The sequence below is a fragment of the Crinia signifera genome, chromosome 9 (assembly GCF_055691185.1).
Source record: "Crinia signifera chromosome 9, ASM5569118v1, whole genome shotgun sequence".
Lineage (NCBI taxonomy): Eukaryota > Metazoa > Chordata > Amphibia > Anura > Myobatrachidae > Crinia > Crinia signifera.
Genome location: NC_139225.1, coordinates 162,608,086 through 162,631,552, shown reverse-complemented (window position 1 = coordinate 162,631,552; position 23,467 = coordinate 162,608,086). Strand labels below are relative to the sequence as shown.

The 23,467-nt window shown below is 43.8% G+C and overlaps 1 pseudogene; it reads left to right on the top strand.

The window, feature by feature from the left end:
* The first annotated feature begins 4,277 nt into the window (after positions 1-4,277).
* Positions 4,278-4,395, top strand: LOC146039922 (5S ribosomal RNA; annotated as a pseudogene).
* The last annotated feature ends 19,072 nt before the right edge of the window (positions 4,396-23,467 follow it).

Below are 23,467 nucleotides of genomic sequence, written 5' to 3'. Positions count from 1 at the left end.
ATCCAATTGTTTATGTACCTCTTTCAGATACATTTGGGTCGACCATAGCACGATGTTGCCACCCTTGTCAGAAGGTTTAATTAGTACGTCCTGCCATTTTTGGATTTCCTTTAAGGCTTGGGTTTCAGAATGTGTGAGGTTGGTGTTGGATCTGTATTTCTTCTTTTTTTGGTGAAGATTGTCCAGGTCACGGGATACCAGTTTCGTGAAGATATTAACCTCGGGACAGATGGTATCATTCGGGAAGAATGTTGATTTTTTCTTACATATAAATCTATTGGAGGGTGTCAGATCATCATTGTTCTGCAGTTCTTCTAGGTCTTGGATGGCCTGTAGTTCCCTTGTTGACCATTCAGTGGAGGTGCCCTCAGTCCGGTCCTTGTCACGTTGAGCATGGAACTTGGCAAGTAATAATTTCCTTCCGAAAAGATTTATGTTGGTTTCCCATTTGAAACGGTTAAAAGTCTTAGATGGAGAAAAAGAGAGGCCCTTTTCCAGGGCTCCAATTTCAGTGGGGGTTAAGTTGTGTTCTGAAAGATTGATGATCTGAAGTTTCATTGTCTGTAAGTCTGTGGTTGTCTGTTCCTTTGGGATTGTCTGCTCGGTTGCCTGGGCTCCCATCTCGACCAATCCCTTCTTCTGTTTCTTCCTCCCTCTTCTCGTCTTCCTCTTCCTCTGTATTGGCCTCTCCCGTTTCCAAAATCTAAAAAATCTTCCGAACCTCTGATGTTGGTATTGGCGTACGTGCTGTCACTGTTTTCATCAGCGCTAGAATATTCAGATTCTGAAGGCGATGGTGTGCCTCTTGGTCCGTAATTGGTGTCTTTCCTCTGTGTTCTTTGGAATCTTGCCCAATTGAAGATTCTGCCAGATGCGAAGTCCTGTTGGTCCCTGAGAAATTTACTTCTCTTACGCTCTATTATGGTTTCTTCGTATTTTTCTAGGTCTTTTTTGTTTTTTTCAAAGTTGTTCTGGAAAGCTGGATCAGTCTCCCACTTTTCTAATTTTTTCGCCAATGCCTCGATTTTCTGGGTGCACTCTTCCACTATAAGGTGGTTATGGCGTATTAGGATTGACATTAAGTCCTGTGAGCATTTGAGTAAGCTCGCTTCCCATTCTTTCCTCAAGTTTTCAGTGTGTAGGTCAAATGCCGGAAAGGTTTTAGGTCTGAGGCCTCTTGGTGTTATCTTTTGTTTGCAGTAGTTCTCGAGACTCGAGAGGTCCCAGCTTGACCTGGTTTGTTTCTGTAGGATTTTTTTGAGCAAGCAAACCCACGACCACAGGCAGTTACCCATTTGGAGGGTGCAAAGCATGCACTCACGTCACCAATATCACCACTTTGAAAAACAGATATGGGGATACCATAAACATTCGGGGATTCTACAATTGCAAATGCCCCAACATGATTTACTGCATCACCTGCCCCTGCCAAATCAGATACGTAGGGATGACATCAAGACCCCTGAAGCAGAGAATCTTGGAGCATATAAGCAATGTAAGGAATGCTGCAAGTGACCGGAAGAAATTTAAAACCATTACTACAGTTGCCCGCCACTTCCTACAAGCCCATAATTCGAATATGGATACCCTCTCTTTCTTTGGACTGGAACAAATCCACCTTGGCAGAAGAGGTGGAGATATTAACAATGCCCTTTTAAGAAGAGAGAGCTGGTGGATCTTTCAACTAATGACCCTGGCACCAAACGGCCTCAATGAGGGTATCAACTTCAGTGCTTTCCTGCATTGAATATCTTATTTCCCACACTTCTTCCCTATACCCCAAGTCCATATACCATGTGCTTATTTATCACACCTCATATCAAGGTTTTTTGAGACAACGCTCATAGCACCATATCAGTTCCAAGGGCGCACTGTATGACTGGTAATAACTACCAGCACTCCTCAATTGCATGTTTAATTGTCTGTCCCTCTTAAACACCATGCTTATTGTCCCGACCTCAGGTTACTTCGACACAATATATTCGCAATATAAGTCCAATCATGCCAGTATATGCGGCAACTACAATCACCATCCTATGTACCGCTTACAAAGGTTGAATTTTACAGCAGCATTTGTTATGTTATTCTCACTCTGTCTCTAATTCTAATTTTACTTTCTACCCCCAGCAGGACGACATATCCCAGTGATGTGGGACCAAAAAACAAAGACAATAACGAATAAATAAACAAAAATATCCGTATCAACGCCTCCCTCCACTGGCTTCCCCCATATAATAGTCAACAATAGAACAATAATAGAAGGTGCTATACCTGGCACTTTCATTACCAAACCTTTCCCCTATATTTTCATTTATTTCGTTCCATTTCAATAATTTTTATCAATTATTAATCATAAATTATTATTTATCATCAACCATTATTTATTTCTCATTATTATTATTATTTCATGTTACATTATCATTATGTAATATACTTTTTTTCCCCCCTTCTTTCCCCACTCTACTTACATATATATTTTTTGCAAACCTTGTAGCTGCACCATTCAAAAACATCATTGTCACTGGTACTTGAATAAGCTATTGGTTTTAAGCCTCCACTATCATATGCAGGTTTGTTGAAACCACATTATTTAAAAGCCAGCCTGGTAGATCGGTTTTTCCAGCATGATTATTCACTAGACAATGGGCGCATATCTATCAGGCTCTATATAATATAATATATTGTATATTTGTGGCATCACTTCCCTGACTGCATGCACAATGGATCACACCAATTAAACACACTAACGTCAGAACGATCTGACGCTTCTCATCAAAGTTCACGGGACTTACACTCCAGCTAGTCTTTACAGCTGAGAGGTACGTCACAGGCCCGTCGGATTGGCTGCTCCTTATGTCAATCAGCGGCGCCTCTCCTGGTTGGCTGACATCTCCGTCATAAGAGGGGTATCCCCCCCTTGTCCTCCACGCGTCAGTGAACAAGCTTTACAGCGAAACACGTGTCCTCTGACGCGCAGGACACACCCCCCTCAGGACACCCTCGACCGTGCTCTCCACGGACACTCCGCTCCGGCGTCCGACTACCTCCCGCCTTCTTCGCTGCATCTGGGCAGCAAGGTAAAGCAGGCTGTGCCTGCAAACAAATTTACTCAGCAGCACCCTAACTCCAGAGCCGCTCCACTTAACGCAGCTCTGTCTACAGGACAGACGCGCTTGTGTAGCAACATAACGCTAACGGGACCACCTTTATGCTTCAGTAAAGGATATGTGTTGTGTTGTGCCTGGTAAAACTTGGGGTGATCTCTCACTGTAGATTGCGCGGCATATTAAACTGCAGCGCACAATCACCAGAGTTTCTTTACATTACACTGCTCAAAGCACAGAACGTGCATATATACTGTACATGCAAATAACTTCACCTTCATAGGATCTCCTGATTGTACAATATGACTTTATGTGCTTAGATCTCCTGATTGTACAAATTTACTTTATGTGCTTAGATGACCTATAGGTGAATTGTCATACAATCTGTGCTGTATACACACTAGGACCTGCAGATTTGGCAAAGGGCCAGGATCTGTCAGACCCAATTTACCAACCTGCCTTTTTAATAGACAGATTATACCTGCTGCTCAGTATACCTTGCATATACTCTGACCTGTAGACCAAGTCCACATCCAGGACAGGTCAGCTTCAATCTACTAACTGTAAAACAGTTAGGATCCATTCAGTACACCGTGTACCCAAAAATCTTTTTTGTGGCTAGCTAAACCAGTCTATTTGTTGTTTATTTACTGTAAGATGCTATTAACTGTGTCTAAACCACAAGAACCGCTATCTTGTAATACTACAGCGACAAAAATCTGCCAATTTGGCTAAATGTCAGTATTTGTCACTGTTTCTTTTGCTCACTAAACAGTACTAAACAAACCCCTGGGTGAACTGGGTGATCAGACAAACCCTATTCTGACACCTGGAACACTAGCCAATTTCCTGGACTGAGGGTACATTCACCTTTTTACTCTCATCTTAATTTTCGTGGTTTCCACTCCAGGGAGGATCGCCTCACCCCGTCTCTCTCATCCCCAATCCTATACATTGTAAGATTGGGGACAGCAGAAGTTGGGCTCAGACACAAGATTCCCCCTCTTTCATACTACCCTATATCTCACCTCCTAGTGACTCTCTCATTGGCCCTCCTGCTAATTATTCACCCTGCAAGGCCTCGATGGTAACAGGGAGGATCCTATTACTGCAGGACCAACAGCAGAAGCACGCTTGAGCTCACTTTCCATCAGCAGGGCTCTCGCACTTCAAATATACGGCCATACCTCACTGAATCGCCTGGCACCATCCGAACCCAGAAGCTAAGCAGTGAAGGGCCGGCCAAGTACCTGTCTGGGGAACTAACAGGGAATAGTCGGTGCCGTAATTCACCACAACAGCAGAAGCCAACAGCTGTGAGAGTGACGCTTCATTCACATCTCCTTACTTCTACCCTGATTTTCTCCTGTCAAGCTATGACTCTAAACCCCTTTTTTTTCGTCTGATATCACATTTGACAATTTCAATTTATTACCGAGGGGTGGTGTGTCCTGCGCCATTTGAATTGCTATTTCAATCCTAGATGATAAACAGACATCATTTTCTGTTATAACTGCCAGAATAAGAAATAGCTATATGTGTGACTAATTTTCGCCAAGTTTATCCATTATTAAATACCTGACCTAGTCAGCACTACTTTGATTCACTGCTTGGAGGAGGAAGAATTAATTCAATAAACTGAATTTCCTCAATAAATGTGCAACCCTTCTTATGCTAAATCCGTTTTTTAAGTGTTTCGATAATTAAAAGTTATGTTTTAACTAATAGACACCATATCAAACATATATTATTACTTATAAGCGTGCCCCAAAAAACCTTGTCGGGTTCCCTTCAAGTCACCTCTGACTTTCCTTTTCACCCTTTCAATGCCCTCAGACACTGGAGAATATTAACACTGAAAGGGCCATCTGGTTCACAAAGACACAATCTAGTTAAACTCTGTTCCCTTTTTTCCCTTATTAATGCGGTAAAGAAAATTATCTTGAAACATTAACATTGCAGGTTATAAAACACCAGCTCCTGCTGCTCAGGAACGTTTTCAAAGTTTCTGCTTTAATTACATCTTCGGCAATAAACTTGAGTAATTAGTTTTCAGCTAGAGCCGAGCATTCGAAGTACAAACCAAACCATGAACGTTTGCTTAAATATATCCAAGTGTAAAATCTTGCTGCAAAATAAATAAATCCACATATAATTTGAAATGAAAACATAAAGCAGTAATCTGCATTTACTATATACCGAGCATGAAACATAACCATCTGCTTTGTTCAAAATTATTCAAATCCTGCAAAATGCTCGCATTCACTCACTATGGATACTGATGCTTTGTGGGTATTTTCGGTTACTCCCTGATTGATCTCACATTACAATCTTTTCAATTAAACAAAGCTCATGTCAATCAAACAATGCCCAGCCTTTGGTACGGCAACATTTGTATTGCTGTGTACACACGGGGGCGATAGGGGCTGAAATCGCTGGGAATATGGTCGCTGAGCGACCATATTGCCAGTGATTGGAGTGTGCACCAGCGATAAATCGCCGGGTGCGCGCTCCCGTTTTCAGCCCCTGAATGGTCGCTGTTGCCCGTACGACCTCTCTTCACCCAGCAGTGTTTAAATTTTCATCTGTGACCATCTCTGGTCGCAGATGAAAACGGGACACAGGGCAATATGATTGCTGAGCAATATATTGCTAGCAATATATTGCCAGCGATCATATTGCCCCGTGTGTACGCACCTTAACAGCCAATTTTATCTCACATGTGGACCTGTTAAGAACATTAAGACAGATAGTTATGATATTTAATATGACAAAGAAAGTCACAATGTTTAATTATTTGTGTTTAAAGCTAATAATATGATACCCAGTTTGACAAATTTCAAATTAGTTTATTATTTAAATGTTAAATGTATAATAATCATAATCATAATAATATAATACATTTTATTATACAAAGAACAATTTTAATAATAAATAAAATAAAATAAAAAAAAGACTGTAATGACTCTTAATTCTTCTGCCTGAAATTGTCTGCTTTAAACCCAGAAACAGCATCTGAGCACCTCTTCTCTGTGACAATGCAGTTTAGTCCTTTATCACATTCCCGCACATCCTCCATGTTCACATCATATTATTCCCATGCTTATCTGTGCTTCCAGTGCATTGCTGCATCCCAGTAATGCGGCCTCTGTCCTGCGTGTAAATACTAACCCATAAGCGCTCACATTCCGCCATTGGGGATACAGTATCATTTTCTAAACAATGAGCTCAGATTGCTATAATCTCTGTATGTTGTTCCTGTAATGTCATCTGTTGGTATGAGATGGGCTGAACAGCTCCCTTGGTATAAAATCAATAGCCAGGCTCAGCAGTAATAGAATGATCGGTGGAACTTGGCCTCTTCCAGCTAAATAACTATATTTATATATGGTCACTAAATGTCGGCTGCTGAACATTTCCTTTATTCCGCAGAATGTCAGATGCAATTCCTGTAATCGTTCCCCGGCATGCAAAAACAAAAATTATATTTCAGACAAAATGAATAAAAGTGACATAGCAAGAAGTGTACAACGGATGGCGCAGACAGAACGCAAGCCCGTGGTGTTTCCATCCTATATGGTGTCTGTTCTGTGATATCATTTCAGCAAGTGCTACAAGGCGAGGGGAAGGGAGCTGATGAAATGAGTGTGGGAGATGAGGGCTCAGCACTAGAGGGGGAGGTTAGTGATCGAGATAAGGGTTAGGGTAATAGAACTTTCTAGAACACCGGATGATCGAAGGTCTGCTGGAACCCATAGTGGAGCCACTATGGTAATCATATTTCAGAATTCAACCGCAGAATTTTTTTAAACTGTAAAAAGCGGTTATTGTGGTTTTATCTGTGCTATGCTAAGAGCTTAGAAATATTGGGATAGTGTTACAGACCTTACATTTGTAAGGTCTGATTAACACCTTTTGCTGGTGGGGGAGGTGTATTGGGAGGGGAAGTTAATTCAGGATGGATATGTTTCTTTAGGCTGATATATTCAGTATAGCTTGGGACCCCATCCGCCCCCCCACTGACAGCGCCAGGCAGCGGGGAAAGCCGCTTAGTGTGTCTGCACTGAGCATCGCTCCCCCCCCCCCCCCCCCCCCAGTGATTACAATGATCATTGCTGTCCATACATGCTGGACAAAATCCCCCAGTGTGCATGGACCTTAAGGGACAGAACGGAGCTGTTGCACGTCTGGTATAACAGCTTCTTCTACCTCATTTACTGTATGTGTGGACCAGAGAGTAGCTGCCAGGAGGAAGAGACAGGAGCCTTACCATGAAGTGGGAGATTGTGAGCTTAGAAAGTGCAGTACTGGTTCTACTATATTTGTGTATTTATTTATTTATTATATGTTTAACCTTTTCCTGCCCACTTATCTTATTTAAATGTTGTAACAGCCTATACTATAGACCACAAGTCTTCAACCTGTGGCCCTCCAGATGTTGTAGAACCACATGTCCCAGCATGCCCTGACAGTTTTGGCATGCTCTCATAGAAAAAAAATGTGGCAATGCATGTTGGAACATGTAGTTTCACAACATCTGGAGGGCCACAGGTTGAAGACCCATGCTATAGACCATCTGTACTGTTATATATTAATATGGAATTCCATACAGTATCCAGTGTATAGAAAGACCAAATTCCGGGGCTGTTACCGCTCCCCCAGACTCCCGTACTTACTCCAATGCGCTGCAGAGTGGGAGATTTCGGATTACATTTGGAACCCCCCCCCCCCGTTTGCCACTGCCTATTGTACTTACTAACATGACTAATTCCAGCGTATAGTCTTTAATGCTCGTACAGTTCAGCAGAGAAGATTGGGAAGGTTCAGTATAACAGCAGCGATCCGAGGCCTGGAGGTTCTATTACCAGTCTCTATTTATAGAGTCAGCAGAATGATTTCACAGCTCTCTCCGCCTGACATATGCTTTCTTGACTGTGCACAATTCCAGCTTAAATGTATTTACCCTTTACAGTGTATTAAACTGGGAAAGCAGAAACCCAGTGTTCCATTGTCAGTGTTTTCTAATAGACTATATCATAAAAGGTATTGGGGGAATATTAACTTCATTTTTCAAATAAAAAGACTCTAAAGGGACCAGGTTTATTAAATGTACTCTAACCCTATAAACTTCCTCTCTGCCCCCCATTTATCAAAGCAACATTAATGGTTCAATGAGTAAAAATAGTCCGGCTGCAGGATTTCTAGCTTATAAAATGAGTCTCGTACCACTCTCTGCAGAGATCACATTTGGTAAAGGTACCATTGTTTTTCTTCTCTTCACAATATTCCCTTTATGTTAATATATCACAATGTCGACGGCAGAAGATTGAAATTGATTAGGTCAACATGATTGTTATATCGACATTAATTTCGACACCTGGAAAATGTTGACCTATACAGTACAATAGGTTTCGAGTTATGGTTGCTATTAGGGTTAACTTTAAAACAATGTTGAAATAACATCTTTGTGGACATGCTGGATGTTGAAATATCAATACAGTATTTAGACTTAACTAGGTAGGATGTAACAGGGATGAGAGGTGGCAGATTCAACAGAACTGGGACAAGGGGTCTACAGCAAAAAGGTAGACAACCATTAGGCCAACACCATTAGGTCGACAAGCAAAAAGGTTGAAAAGCAAAGAGGTTGACATACAAAAAGGTTGACATGTAAAAAGATTGACGTGCAAAAAGGTCGACACACACATAATTTATTGTATAAATGCCAAATGCCATACGTAAAAAAAACTGTGATAAATACATTTAAAAAACCTACAATAATGTCGTCCACAACTGAAAGTGATTCTAAAAATGTAGTTTAGTTTAAAACAGAAAAATAAATTGCAGTAAGTAAATGTTTTTTATATTTCCCATGAAATTCATTTGTGTGAGAAGCAACCAGCAAGCGCGTTAACGAGCTTAATGAGACACATTCTGGACTGTGGGTTTTAATCAAAGGCCCCCATCGGGTGAAATTGGGCAAAATCTCATGTAGTTGGCACCTGCTCCGACCCTGTGCGCATTGGGTAAGAGTCAGAGGTCGTACGGGCAGCATATAAGATAGATCGTATGTGCAGCCATCAGCGGCATATCGCGGGTACTATTTAGCACCCATGATGGATCGCATCCAGCTTCCCCTGAACTCACCCGGCAGCTTCCCGGAGTCCTTTTAATAATTAATTTGTTTATTTATTAACAGTTTCTTATATAGCGCAGCATATTCCGTTGCGCTTTACAAAGGAGACAGTGATACAACAAAACAGGGTATTTACAGACAGTCAAAATGTAGGAGGGCCCTGCTCGCAAGCTTACAATCTATAGGGAAATAGGCATTGATACATAAGGATAGATACTGTATTCTTTATTGCATCGATTCCACCAGAATAATAACAATAATAATAATAATAATAATAATAATGATGATATTTATATAGCACTTTTCTCCCAATAGGACTCAAAGTGCTTTACCATTGTCTTTACAGCTCAAAATGCAAAACAAGCTTAAAAGTAGATGTCAGTGAAATACTGAGTAAATAGGAACGTCTTTAGTCTATTTTGAAAGGATTCTACAGTGGGCGCTTCTCGCACTCTGCGAGGGAGTAAGTTTCATAGAGTTGGAAAGCTCGACCCCCAGATGAATTCAGGGAGATTCTGGGTACTGTTAGTCCTTCTTCAGCAGATCGTAGTAATCGAGTAGGACAGTAAGGGATCAGCAGCTGCTGCTGGTACCTTGGGCCCTGGTCATGTAGGGCCTTGAAAGTGAGTAAGCCAATCTTGAAAACGATTCGCCATATTACAGGCAGCCAGTGAAGGGCGTAGAGAATGGGAGTTATGTGGCTGGAGCGCGGCTGGTTAGTTAATAGTCTGGCGGCTGCATTTTGTACTAGCTGCAAGCGGTGCAATTCTTTTGCTGGGAGACCCAGGTAGAGAGCATTGCAGTAGTCTAGGCGTGATGATATAAAGGCATGTATGACTTCAGGCCGGTCTTCTGAGGGAATTAAATGCTTGATTCTGGCTATGTTCCTTAGATGATAGAATGAGGATTGAATTGTGGCTGACACCTGATGTTTAAGTGTCAGGCCATTATCCAGGACAACACCAAGATTCCGCACATGATCAGAGTTTTTTTAGTGCTGTGACCCCCAGCGAAGACCTGTCAGTTGGCTATGCTGTCCCTTTGTCCTGTGATTTATCATCAGGACTTCTGTTTTATCTGGGTTCAGTCTCAGCCACCTGGCATCATCCACTCCTGGAGCTCAGCTACGTGTGATAAATCTCATGCAATTTATCGCATGTAAAAAAATGGCACATCAAGTGCCAAGTCCGATGTGAGCGCTCCTGAGGAGCTGCCGGCGGGGTTCAAGGTAAATTGGGTCTGAACTGTCCTTAAGACAAGTCGGACTAGTGTATGTGGGTCTTTAAGCTGCAGCCGCACCCTATATAGTTTCTGCAGGGCCGGCGCCACCACTAGGCAGCTCTAGGCATTTGCCTAGGGCGTCGGCACCTGGAGGGCGGCAGTTCGCCCCTCACCCCCAGCGAACTGTGTAAAAAAAATTGCTGCCCCGGCGTCCCTGCAGTGCTGGGGCGGTCAGGGGTGTCCGTGCCGTAGGGGTACCTGCGGCGCCGTCATGTGTATAAAGCTGGCTGCGGCCGGCGGGGTCCCTGTAGCGAATAGCAAATAACTAGCGCTATGCGCGCGGCGCATACGGCACGGACACCCCTGACCGCCCCAGCACTGCAGGGACGCCGGGGCAGCAATTTTTTTACACAGGTACCACCCCTTCCTCCCTCCCCCTGGCACCGGGGCGCCCCCACCCCAACTCGCCTGGGGCGCTCCGGTGCCTTGCACCGGCCCTGAGTTTCTGTAATACCTGGACTCTACCTGGAACATTCTAGATGTTATATCTTATACAGAATCAGCACCACAAAGTTACCCCAAAATTGCTCAAATATTTACAGTAACCTGTGGCCCAGAAAACATGTGTCAAAGCAGCAGCATAAACTTTACCAACTAAATGAGGGCACATAATATACAATTAAAGGCTAACGCTGTTCCTCACCTCTTTATAGAGAATTCAAATGTTTTGAGCGCCGGTGGATATTAGATGGTACCAAGGCCGGCTCGAGGGACGCTCCATAGGAGCGGCTACATTGGGTGCTGACTCCTAAGGGCGGCATCAGCCTGGGACGGATACAGGGGCAGACGAGGTGGTACCTGGGCATTTTGAAGGAGCTGTGGGTGCAACGGCGGAGTGGGCAGTGTCCGAGAAGAGCTGAGTGAGTGGACACCGTGGATAGCGACGGGCGAATTTTAAAATTCAAAAGATAGACTGGCTGCTGATTGGCTGAGAGTGCTCTCTCTCTCAACCAATCAGCAGCCTTGGTGTCACGCTGCCCAGGTACTACCTGCCTCCCTCTGTATCCGTCCCGGACTGCCCGCCTTGCAGCTGCACCCACAACCCCCAGGGGTGGGGCGCTTCGAAATTTTGCTCGGGGTTTAAGGATGGTACCCAAGGGAACAATTCAAATGTACACGTACAAATAGGAAGTAAAATCTAATTGATTGCTATGGGCAACACTACATATTCAATAGAACATTCCACCTTCAAAAAACTCCCATCTTAGTAAGTTTACCCCTATGTTGCTGAGAATATTTTAGTTTAACAAACCTTTTATCTAATTTTGCAGCGTAGGAATTTAATATCTGGGTCTGTCATGAAATTATCATAATCTGTGCCCACGCAGCATAGATTCACCAATCTGGGCACTGTGCACTCCATCGGTACCCACTGACAGCTGGTGTGGTGAGGGGATTGGCTATGGAGAGGACGGTTCATGTTAAGCCAATACTTGTTTTCATTGGCTACTAGTTAAGGGGCGAAGCTATGTTTAGTTAGTTAGCTTCAGTTTCCAGAAACGTCTGCCTCTTTGCAGTTTAGTAGGTAACCACCCTCCCGCCCTAAGTGGTTGGATTTTTTAATAGTGGTTTGTGTCGGATTTTGGGGTCACCGTTTTCAGAACGGTTTGCATCTGTTCTTAATTTATTTTAGGAAATTTTCATTTGGTTATTTGTTTCGATTATTGGAAGATTGACTGGGGCAGATAGGCGTGTACGGCAGTATCCAGACGGGTATCACCGTTCCAGGTAGTCTCGGTCTCCGTGCTACTCGGTTAATTTTTTAAATTTTAGAATTATTGGGGACCTGTGGTCCAATGTTTTTCCCCACTGGGGTTTGAGGGATGAGCTCAGCTCCTACGAGTTACTACATGGCTGGGGACTCCGACTGTGTGATGAATCCGCCCATGTAAAGTGGGCAGTTGCCCATTTTGGTACAAATTTTTGATTATTTAGTTTTTATTTTATTATAAGTTTTTTTTTATTTTACACAATTCTATTTTTTATTTTATTCTTACCTCAAACCCTTCTTCTCCCTGCCAACTTAGCCTAAGCAAGGGACCTTTTTCCATTTTTTAGTTAGATTTAAATAGGCCTTCCTCTCTAAATAGGCTAGAAATAAAAAGCCGTCCCCTCTTCATCCATATCCAGTTATAGGTGTCTTTCTTTATAGATAAGTGGGTGTGAATGGTGTGTGGTGTATCTGGCCGTGGGTAGTTTATGGGTTACCTAAATTATATCCACCTAAAAAACTGTTACAAATCCCCAAAGCATCAATAAATCTCTATTGAACCTTTCAGCGTCGGAGGCAGATAGAAATGAGGCTCAGTCTTGTGCTGTTACCTTGACTGATCTCGCACTCCAGCTGTCGGAACGCGAGGCTGCTGGCTCATTTACCGGGAAAGTCTTTCATGACTCAGGTTCATATAATTATCTATACCAGAAAGCAGCAAATAATCAAAAGGAATTTGAAATCTTATAGGATTTTCTTCCTTGTCTTTTCTGTTATGTTACAAAAATTAGGTCAATTTATTTTATAGCCGGAAGAGTAGCAGCTCCCTAAATCCTATCAAGCTGGGAACATTGTTTTTTTTGTGCAAAATAAATCTTTGTACGAATGCTAGGCTGGAAAAGTCAATATCTATGTAAAATAACAAAGACTGGAATTATTTGTAGCATTGAAGCTGTGAGCAATTTCTACCGAGTGTTTGTCTACGTGCAGAATGAATAGATAACAAAGAACCCAAAAAAAGTGAGATACACATTATGGCGGCGCTGTAATGCGTTGGCCTCAACCCCATCTAACGCCTTTGGGATGAATGGGAACACTGACTAAGAGACAGGCCTTATCCCCAACATCAGTACATTATCTTACTAAGGGTATATTTATCAGCATACATTTTGTGGGCTGTCCCCCCAGATTTGGATGATATCCGCAAGTTTCCTGCATCCTCAGAAGGAGTCCAGGAGGGAACCGCAGCAGATAATATAATTTTAGCTTTGTGAATCACATCCCAACCGCTTTACAAACACGTGATGTGATAAATAGGACTCCAATGCTCTTGTGGATGAGCGAATGAGAACCAGGGGGTGTGTTTTAAGGGTGCCCCTGGCTGGAGTAGTTGTCACTTCTCTCCAGCCTCCGTCATCAGCAGCAAAGCGGAGGCTGGAAATTGTCTGCTGCCCGATAGGAGGGGACAGAGATGCCACCTGGTAAGGGGCCTACTTTACCAGATGGTCAGGTGTCTTTGCTCCTCCCTGCTGTGTGGAGCCCTCCCCCTGATGGCTTCTGATACCAATTGCCCTGTTACTGCTTTTGGTACATGCAAGAGTCAGTGACCACAATTCCTGTCAACTTAGAGACCCTCGGCATACTTTGGGCAAGGTGACTTGCTCTGCTACCACTATGCACACCTTAGGTTACCATTCAAAAGAGTCCAAGTGGATGGTTCATGAAGCCAACGTTAAAAATATCCTCCCCCAAAATGTGTGTTAACCATATGTCATTGTCATGTTGACACCATGGTGACATTTTGAACCTGTCTGACTTTTCGTACCTATTGACCATAAACACAGTTGGTCTTTTACCTGTCAACCCTTTGCATACCCTCCAACATGACCCATTCCATTAGGTACAAAATGCTCTGTTCCTGGACTTCCCTGCCAGTGGCAGTTACAGAGGTGGGACTTCAGCACAGTCCAAAATTCAAAGAGGGGGGTCACATCAACTGCCAGTGAGTCCAGGACAGTGATGTTTGGAGTGGCATTAGGTGTGGCTCCCCTTTTTGAATATTGGACTGTGCTGCAGCCCCACCTCTGCAACTGCTACTGGTAAGGAAGTCCAGAAATAGAGCATTGTGTACCTAATGGAATGGGTCATGTTGGAGGGTATGCCTTTGACTATGTCAACCTTTTAACTGTGTTGACCTATCACATGTCCAACATGTGAGGGGTTTAATTACTAAGATCAATCAGAATTACAATCAGAATCTACTTCTGATTTATTTAGCATCCTCTAGAACAGGGCTGGGCAACACCGGCCCTCCAGATGTTAGTGAACTACACATCCCAGGATGCTTTGCATTAGTTTTGCTATGTGGCCATGCTGAAACTGATGCAAGGCATGCTGGGATGTGTAGTTCATCAACATCTGGAGGGCCGGTGTTGCCCAGCCCTGTTCTAGAAGATAATAGTATTTTCAACAGAACTCCCATCTTAGTAAAGAACCCCGTCTATCCATTGGCCTGGGACCCATTGTATACTACACAGCAAACTCTGCAAACTCTTATTAACAAAAGTTTTTTAGGAACATAAGAAAAAAAAACACTAAAAAAAAAAACAATGTCCGTAGCCCACAGTGCAAAGCACTGAATCCCCGAGGTATAAATCAGATTCATATAATTAACTTGTTAGTGTCTAATAAAAGTAACAATTAATGCCATTTATTTCCCGCAGCACATTCTCATCAGTTATTTTACAGTACAGCCAAACTACGTGACATTTATTTAATAAAAATTAGTGTGGATGTAATACATTACAGTGGAAGCAAAGTCACGAAGGCGTGATTATGCTGAACTGCTCAGCGCTCCGTAAACGCATGGCGAAATTACTCAGCAGGGCTCGGCCGCACGGAAAGTTTAACCCCCCGCCCTCCGTACCGATAACTTTTCTGACATTTCTAATTATACGCTAGCAGGAGAGCTTCGGCCAAACCGGCGGCGTTAGTGATGTGTTCTGATAAAACATTAAATTAGTAAAGATATTAGTTTTAACAGATGACTACTTGCTGTCTATATAATGCATCATATTAGCAGAGAACAACGACGACAAACTGAGAAGGGTCCAATTTATCTAGAAGACAAGTATATTATTGATGATTTACTAGAAGATACTGATAGATGGGGCCTGGCTGATTTATATAAGGTCTGGCATATCCGTAAGCTCTAAACGCAGGACTAGATAAAACACCTAAAACACTTTGCAATGCCATAAGTGCTGAACGCCCGCCTAGGCAGATTCTTATACAAAGATGGGCATTTTTCCATATGGGGTCTTCAGTTATCACTGGTGTCTCAAAAGAGATGCACATGATATTGCAGAACACACACCCTACTTTTACTGTATACAATACAGGGGGGTATCCAATTAGCTGCGCAGAAATATCAGTGTTAGGGGAATCCAGACAAGAGGTTACCGGGAAGAACAGGCCACGGTCCAACCCTAACTCTGTTAATCCCTCCAGAGGTTGAAGGCACCTGCAGAGCTAAGGCTTCACCAATAATAGCCACGTTCGAAGGGGTAAATTAGGTTTACCCCAACCCCGGTGCCATCTGGACTTTGCAAGGAAACAAGGTGCCCACCACCTCCAGAGCAGACAGGAGGATTGCCAACTAAAATACCCGAAAACATGGAACACAACAGAAATGTGGCACAACTGTCCTCCACGGGAGAGAGTCCTCCAGCAGTCCAACAAACACTGATTAATACAAATGAGCCCTAGCTGGATCATTTAGGAAGATAGTGAAGTGGGGAGCAACGATACAGCTTCCCACCACACTACCCTGAATGCAACAATGCACAAAGGTGTTAATAATTACGCAGTACTCCAACAGCTAGACCTATACATGCAGTTCTGCAGCAAGATGTAATAACACATGTGCATGAATAGTGACCAAGGAATTAAATAACATCATACATCTTAACACGTGTTGTTGCAGGACTTTATCATAACAAAAACTAACATCAATGTTTTATTTTGATCCTATGCCTGCTTATGCCAATTCCAACAACTAATACAGCTTGCTATTCCAGCTTAAACTAGCAGCACTAACATTGCATAACTTTGGGGAGTTCATTGGTTTTAATAATTGTGTGTTTAGTTTTATTGATTTTTAACCATTGAATTATAACATTTAGGCCTATTTTGATAATATATTTGTATTGTGATTTCTAATTATCCAGATTATAAAGTGATAATAAATATGTCTTTTATTATTTAACAAACTCTAACCAATGCGCAGTTTTGATTTGCTATGTCTGACTTTTAACCTTTTCTCTTGGGGGAGTTGGAGCAACCCCTCACAAAACAGCAGCAGTTGGTTAAAGTGAAAACTGGGTAGAATTGTTTAAATTCTTGGGTCCAGTATTTAGACTGTGCTAAGTTTTAAATCTGCCAGATAGATTGCGCCGGACATATTTTTCTTTTTTTGCACAAGAAGCTGAATGGCAAAACAGACTAGGACTGGCTGCACAAGGAAAATCACTTGCAGGGTCTGCATGCTGGGAGCCTAACTAAATAACCCTGCATGCAGCCACACCCAAGCAGCAGGGTATGCATGAAAACTAGGCAAGAAGGATCTTCAAAACCTGGAGTACTGATCCATAAGAAACATACAAACTATAAACAGAATATATACAACAGAACTGGAGGTGGATCGTATCAATCGGAAGCAAAAAAAACTGACGTTTTTTCTATGTTTTCGCCGGCCGCAGTTGCACGAAAACATGGCTACTTTCTGGGATTTAGTCTCGCCTAAACCTCTGTAATGGTAGATTCCCATGTTGGCATTTTTATATTTTTCCGCAATAAACTTTCCCTTTATTAGAGGGAAATCTATACAATTTATCTGTGCAAAATAGACCATCCCCAATGCACCCTAAAAATACAGTCCATTATGATAAGAAAATTAGTGCAAGATGAAATTGTCCTTCCACCTACTTTTATGTTAGATATCAAATTTTAGGAAATGAACAGTTTAATTAACTAACACTTCAGCTACAGAGATTGACACTTTTGTGGCTGAAGTGCTTGGTTAGTTTGAGCCCCCACAAACCGGATTTTTTAGAAGGACTACCTCCAATCACTGAGGAGGTTGATGATGCGGGTGATTCACACAAGCATCCTCATTTTCTATTATGTCCTAATCACCATTTTTTCTTGAACTGCTCACCCCCACATGTGCAGATGATGCAAAATTGGTGGAAGGTTGTGAAAAAGGCTTCTCTATCCATAACAGTGTGAGAAATGTCAGATTCACACCTAGCTAACCTGGACACCCCTAGAATCTCCTCAGCAATGTGTGATGGTTCTACTGCCTTAGGGGCGCATTTATCAAGATCGCATTTTACAATGCGATCTGGGCAGAATATTACCGCCCAGGTTCGCTTTGTAAAATGCGATCATATCAGGGCAATGTATCATTTTTAAGGGCACAGGGACAGGGCTCAGGTAGGAGCCCGTCCCTGCGAAGCCCTAACCCGGAAGCCGGGGAGTCAGCGCATGCCCCTCTTACCGCACTGCCATGCTCGGGCAGTGCGATGTGTAGCCATAGGCTACAATGGGCTATCGCCATATCAGAATGACGATAGCCCAGGGCTGCGATGCCGGGCTGCCCGATGTTAATACATCGGGCAGCTTCGCATCCCCCATAGAAACCTATGGGGGATGCGGCCGGCGGCGCTGCAGGGAGGATCGCGACAGGGATCGGAGATCCTTGCTGCGGTCCCCCTTAGATACATTTAGGAGATAGTTAATATTTGCGGCTAAACCCCAAAAATGTGCGTTTTCGGGGGATTTAGCCGCAAATATAGTTTGATAAATGGGCACCTTAGTGTTTTCTTTTCAGCACTGATTTAGTTTTCAGATTATTCACACCTACTCTAATCTTCCATCATCATGAGAGGCAGAAGAAGTTGCCCCACCAACCGTTACAGAACCACCACTCAGAAAAAAAGGCCAAAACCGGCGCCCTTCCTACATTTTTGATTTCAGATGCTCTGAATTAAACCCTGTATGGCTTTGGACATTAGCTTTAGTAGCTGCAGTGCTAGCATTTGGCTGCTGCTCCTGCTTTCTCTCTATAGATCGTTACACTTATTGTTGAACTCAACACACACACACACACACACACACACACACAGTTGTACAACAGAAAAGAGCAATTCTGTTTTCATTTATTTGAAACTAACAACATTAGCGGCAAGTAAATCTTTTTGTATTGTTATGTCAACAAAGGCCCTATATAAATGATGTGAAAGGCGCAGTGGTGTACAACACACGCGTCTTATATAAAAAAGAACATTTTTATCAAATCAACATCAAAAACGTTCTCAAAACGAAACAGTCAAACCTCTCATATTATTATATGTCAGTAAATGAGCTTATATTTTATGTAAACAAAGGCGCAGTGGTGTACAGCCTTCAGAGGTTATACTGCTTTCACATTGCAGAAATGGGTAATGACACGGTATTCTTAAATGGGACTTTAAAACGGGTCTGAGCCTTGAGACCTTTCACATTGCAGGTGAAAACCGTTTTAAAAATCATTTAATACCATTCAAACATTCAACCCGTTTAACCCCCAAGGGACACGTTTAAAGCCATTGAAATAGAGCTGTTCAAACTGCCAAAAAAACGGCTTTGAACCGTGTAGGACTCTGCTTTTTAACCATGTTGAAATACCGGTTAACTTTAACCGGTAAATCAACTCTGGCACTTTCACATTGCAGCCTTAAACGTTTTAAAATGGAAAAAAAACGGCAATATACCGTTTTAAAAGTGCGATGTGAAAGGGGTTTAAGTGTTACACAATTAGACAATAGATGTAACAAAATCTGTACCCTATAATAAATAATAAACAATTACTTACCTACTACCTGTACTGTAATCGATTGTAGTTCAGCCAAAATAAAGACTAAGCAGCACGGGAGCGTACGGACACAACGGACACATAGATTGGTCCAATCAGCTCAGCCACTGAAAAGGGATCAAGTGCAATTATAATCTATATACATGTACAGATGACTGTTGAAGTGGACAGCTTATTGCAGGCATGTCCAAAGTCAGGCCCAGGCTGTCATTTCAAGCGGCCCACAGCCTCCAGCTGGAAGCGGACAGAGCATCAGATGTGGGAAGCACAGCACAGGACACTAAAGGTGGGGCCCCGGTGAGCTTGCCTTTACCTTGCCGTCTGCTGCAGTGAGGAGGTGCCGGCCACCACAGTCAGATGTGTTTGGCTTCCTACCCCTGCTGCTGCAATCGTATATCACCCTACTCCACAATCACAGTGACAGCAGTGTTTGCAAGGGGGAAGTTTGCATAACATGCAGAGCGGAGGAGGGCAGCAGCGGGAGCCCAAGCATCTCCTGTCCTTGCAGCGCCTGCTTTGCCTCTCCTTCCTCTGGCTCACACAAGGGGCTGGGAAACATTCAGAGAAGGGAGGTGGCAGAGTGGGGGACATACAGTGAAGGAGGGTCAGGCTGGGGGACATACAGTGATGGAGGCAGTGATGGCCATTCAGAGAAGGGGGAGGCAGGGGCAGGCTGGGGGACATACAGTGAATGGGGGCAGAGTTGGGTACATAGTGAATGGGAGTCATACAGTGAATGGGAGTCATACAGTGAAGGAGGGTCAGGCTTGGGGACATACAATGAATGAAGGCACTGATGGACACTAAGAGAAGGGGGCAGGCTGGGGGACAGAGTGAATGGGTGCAGAGTGGGGAACATACAGTGAATGGGGAACATACAGTGAATGAGGGGCAGGCTGGGGGAAATACAGTGAAGGGGCAGGGGCAGAATGGGGGACCATTCTGATGTGATTAATGATTCAAAGAATGTCAGGCTGAATGGTCGGCCACACACATTTACACTTCACCAAATCTGGCCCTCGTCGCAAAAAGTTAATACAAAGTCATAATCAACATCACCCTTTACAATCAGTGAACGTACAAATTAATACTGCGAGGGACCAATTTAACCCATCATTCTGCCAACAACAAATGCACAAGTGAGTCTCCCATATCAGAAACGCTTGGGACCAAAATTATTTTGGATTTTCTATTTTTCTGTATTTAGGAATATTTTCATACAATTAATGAGATATCCTGGGGATAGGGCCAAATTCTAAACCCAGAATGCATTGCACATGGCCTGAAGCTACAATTTATACAGTATTGTGTCATAATTTTGTGCATGACACAAAGTTGTGTACAGTACATTGCAATATCAGTAAGCAAAGGTGACACTATCTCACACGCACTGAAAAATGTTTGAATTTGAGAATATTTTTAGTGTCCAGGGGGATAAGAAAGTCACCCTGTCCTCTCCGCTCCTAGTTGTGATGGGTAATGTGTTTTTTGAGACAGAGTGTCAAAGTGTCTCTTTCAATTTAACATTCTAAACAAGTCTATTTGTGATTTAATAACATAAAAAAGCAAGTAAAGCAGGAATTTTACCAAATGCAGTATACTGTAGCAAACCAGAGATCTCCAGAAACGGTGCAATGCGTCAAGGAGCAAATCTGTACAAAAAGGATTCAATTTAGATCTGCGTGCTCCACTTTGGTGAAATTGCCCCAACCCAGTGGTAGATTTTGATTTGCTCTTACCAAGCATTTGTGTTGCCGCCCCAGGAGGGCCGGTGCAGGGCACCAGAGCCACCCAGGCAGGGGGCGCCCAGCGCTCACCCGCTCCATGTGGGCGGGGTGTGATGCGGCTGCCGCTTCGCTTAATAGGGGGGGGGCTGGAGTCGGGAGATGCAGCGATTCTGATCCTGGGGGGAGTTATGGCTCACTCACCTGATCCCAACTGCTTTCAATTGTTCCTGCTCTCCTCTGCGGGAGCTTTGCTGCTGCTGCTTCTGCTCAGTACCGCCCTCCAGTGGCCGGCGCCCTAGGCAAATGCCACGGGTTACATGCTACTTTCCAGTGGCTTAATGATCGCTGCCAATAACAGGCTTTACATGCTTGTTGCCCAGAGGGGATTACATGCTCATTGCCATGGAGGTTTACATATTCGTTGCCAGGGGGTGCTACATGCTCATTGCCAAAGGGGATTACATGCTGGTTGCCAGGGGAGTTACACTGCCTGGAATGCAGGCACACAACATGCCAGCACTCCCAGAATCTGCACTTCTGGGTATCCGCTAGGCACCCTGACAGATGTGCAGGAGGCCCTCAAGCGTCTCTCTCTCCTCTATGGTGGCACCTCCCTTTTTTGCATCCTCTGCTGAGCGGGTAGTGCCAGCCCTGCACGTACCCAAAGCTCTCACACTTACATACAGGACCATCTCTAATTCCATTGCTCCATATATCTCTAACCTCATCTCCATTCACACACCCTCCCGCCCTCTACGGTCAGCAGACGACTGTCGTCTCTCCTCCACCCTGATCACTGCTTCCCATGCTAGAGTACAGGACTTTGCCTGTGCTGCATCCCTTCTGTGGAACACACTCCCTCGCTCCATTAGACTCTCCCTGACCTTGCAAAGCTTCAAATGGTCACTGAGAACTCACCTATTCATCAAAATGTACCCTTCCACTGCATAACTAGTCCTGCATAAACTAGCTGGTTCTCCGACACCCTGCCTCTTGCCTTGACCATCTCTGCCTGCTTACATCCTGTTCTGCTATCAAGTCACTTCCCTTTTCCTGTACTGTTCCCTGTCCGGCGCTGCAAAACACTTGTGGCGCCTTATAAATAAAATTATAATAAATAACAATAATAATAATAATAATAATAATAATAACGCCCAGCGTTTTGATGGGGACACCAATAAAAAATATGGGTGTTCCAATGGGCCAGAGCTGCCACCTCTCCCGTCAGCCCCTCTCCCCTCTGCGAACTGCACAGCGAGTGAGCGCCTCGCCGCCGCCGTTCACAGTCAGGGTTTGCACATGTGCAGAAATGCGCAAAGCCATGACCATCGCAGCAGGTCACTACGATCCAGAATGCCCCCCCCCTTCCCCCGTGTCCTATGGATGGGGCCTTACAAAGCTTTATTTCTGATCATTAATATGGAAATCTGTTTAGCTACAGACGCTGGTTAATCGCTGACAGACCAATCGTACATGTAATGCGATGATGTTCCCTATTGCTGGGGGAAACAGGCTTCATAGAAGACCTTTAGACGCTGTAATCAGAGCCGATATGTTCCAAGCCTGTTGGTTAATATGCTAAATACATCAGACGGCTGCTTAACTAATGTCTTCCTCAGCGCCATCGATAAGGTGCGACACACAACATGATCCGCCGTTATTGCTTTTATAATGAAGCCGTCCAAACATCACAAATACCATCAACATTTCCGCGCCGTGATCACAGCTGCTGTCTAGAGGTGACTGTATATCGGCACAATGTCATAATAAGCCACTTATGAGTAATTACTAAATCAGCATCAACGCCGCAAATATTACAACAAATGTCACTTTGTATATTCAGCCTTATTGCTTCGTAATTCCCCAAACCCTGTAGATTATATTATATATTATTATATTATTACTACAAGTCAAAGTATTTGCTCTAGAACAGGGGTAGCCAACTCCAGTCCTCGAGAGCTACCAACACATACCCTCCAACATTTGAGGGTCAGAAATCGGTACACAGTCGGAAAGGGGCGTGGTCAATTGTAAAAGGGGCGTGGTCACCCCCAGTTTCCGAATGTGTACTGGGAATTATATATATATATATATGAGTAAGTGGACATAGGATGAGGCAGGGTGTTGAGATTTATAGGTGTATAGCCGGGACAGGAAGAAGTGTGAGTAGGACATTGGATTGGATACAGCGAGAACACTGTTCTGGCGAGTGGCACAGCACTGACACATACTCGCTGGCGGCAGGGAACATAGGCAGGCTGGAGTGGAGAGAGAAGGGGTAGGGAGGTAGGGACACACACCTGTAGGGTTGGGGAATCTGCCAGAGATGCGGGCATACTTCACTGCTGACTGTAGCAGCCGTCGACAGCCTCTTCACTCAGCTGACTCACATGCCGACTCACACTTTTCCTGCTGCCTGGTTCTGTCACTGCCAATAGCGCAGGGCAGGCCATGCTGCAGCTCTGAAAGCCCAGCAGCCGGCCCACAGTGCTGAGAATGGGAATGTCCCCCGGCCCAGCCCGCCTCTGCCTGGACGCATGGGTTGACAAAATGGGGTGTGATTGGAGAAGCGGAACTCGCTTACTGGCACCC